General features: G+C 34.0%; 1 non-coding gene across 1 annotated transcript; it reads right to left on the reverse strand.

Moving 5' to 3' along the window:
* Nucleotides 1-1179: 1179 nt before the first annotated feature.
* On the reverse strand, nt 1180-1283 carry LOC127745205 (small nucleolar RNA R71). The gene has a single exon (XR_008006402.1). It is a non-coding gene; the product is annotated as a small nucleolar RNA R71 (small nucleolar RNA).
* Nucleotides 1284-1791: the final 508 nt, after the last annotated feature.

Raw genomic sequence — 1791 nt, forward strand, 5'->3', positions numbered from 1 at the left:
TTTTAGTTTCTTGTTAGTTAAGTAATTAATTTTAATTTTAAAATTAAATCTTTTTCAACCATATCTTTTTATCATATCTTCTTATCTTATTTTTTTTTATCATATCTTGTTATCTTATCTTTTCATCATATCTTTTTCAAAATTTTATCTTTTTCAAAAATTTGATTTCAAAATATCTTATCTAACTTCTTATCTTCTTATCTTTTCAAATTTGATTTTAATATCTTTTTCAACTAACTATTTGACTTTTTGTTTGTTTCTTATCTTTTTCAAAACCACCTAACTACTTTTCCCTCTTTAATTTTCGAAAATATCTCATCTCTTTTTCAAAAATTCTTTATTTAATTAATTAATTGTTTTAAATTTTAATTTTTAATTTTATTTCTTATCTTTATTTTTCGAAAATCATTAACTACTTTTTCAAAATTATTTTTGAATTCTCCCTCTCTTCTCTTCTTCTATTTATTTATTTATTTACTAACACTTCTCTTCACCTCTCTTCATCTCCAATCGCTGCCTCTATCCTCTCCCTTGTGATTGGATTCTCCACTTTTATTTCTTTCTTCTTCTACTAATAATAAGGATCCTCTTTGTCCAGATATAGAGGATTCCTCTTCCTTTTCTTTTTCTCTTTTCTTTCATATGAGTAGGAACAAGGAAAAAGACACTCTTGTTGAAGCTGATCCAGAACCTGAAAGGACTCTAAAAAGGAAACCCAGAGAAGCTAAATTACAACAATCTAGAGGCAACCTTTCTGAAATTTTTGAACAAGAGAAGGAGATGGCAGCCGAACCCAAAAATAATAATGCAAGGAGGATGCTTGGTGATTTCACAAAACCAACGTCCAAGTTTGATGGAAGAAGCATCTCAATTCCTGCCATTGGAGCAAACAATTTTGAGCTGAAACCTCAATTAGTTGCTTTGATGCAACAGAACTGCAAGTTTCATGGACTTCCATCTGAAGATCCTTATCAGTTTTTAACTGAATTCTTGCAGATTTGTGAGACTGTTAAGACAAATGGAGTAAATCCTGAAGTCTACAGGCTCATGCTTTTCCTTTTTGCTGTAAGAGACAGAGCTAGAACATGGTTGGACTCACAACCTAAAGATAGCCTGGACTCCTGGGATAAGCTGGTCACGGCCTTCTTGGATAAATTCTTTCCTCCTCAAAAGGTGAGCAAGCTTAGAGTGGATGTTCAGACCTTCAAACAAGAAGATGGTGAATCCCTCTATGAAGCTTGGGAAAGATACAAGCAGATGACCAAAAAGTGTCCTTCTGACATGTTTTCAGAATGGACCATATTAGATATATTCTATTATGGTCTATTTGAGTTTTCCAAAATGTCATTGGATCATTCTGCAGGTGGATCCATTCACCTAAAGAAAACGCCTGCAGAAGCTCAAGAACTTATTGACATGGTTGCAAATAACCAATTCATGTACACTTCTGAGAGGAATTCCATGAATAATGGGACGCCTCAGAGGAAGGGAGTTCTTGAAATTGATGCTCTGAATGTCATATTGGCTCAGAACAAAGTGTTAACTCAGCAAGTCAACATGATCTCTCAAAGTCTGAATGGATGGCAAAATGCATGCAATAGTACTAAAGAGGCATCTTCTGAAGAAGAAGCTTATGATCCTGAGAACACTGCAATGGCAGAGGTGAATTACATGGATGAACCCTATGGAAACACCTATAATCCCTCATGGAGAGATCATCCAAATTTCTCATGGAAGGATCAACAAAAGCCTCAACAAGGCTTTAATAATGGTGGAAGAAACAGGCTAAGC

The sequence above is a fragment of the Arachis duranensis genome, chromosome 2 (assembly GCF_000817695.3).
Source record: "Arachis duranensis cultivar V14167 chromosome 2, aradu.V14167.gnm2.J7QH, whole genome shotgun sequence".
Taxonomy (NCBI): Eukaryota; Viridiplantae; Streptophyta; class Magnoliopsida; order Fabales; family Fabaceae; genus Arachis; species Arachis duranensis.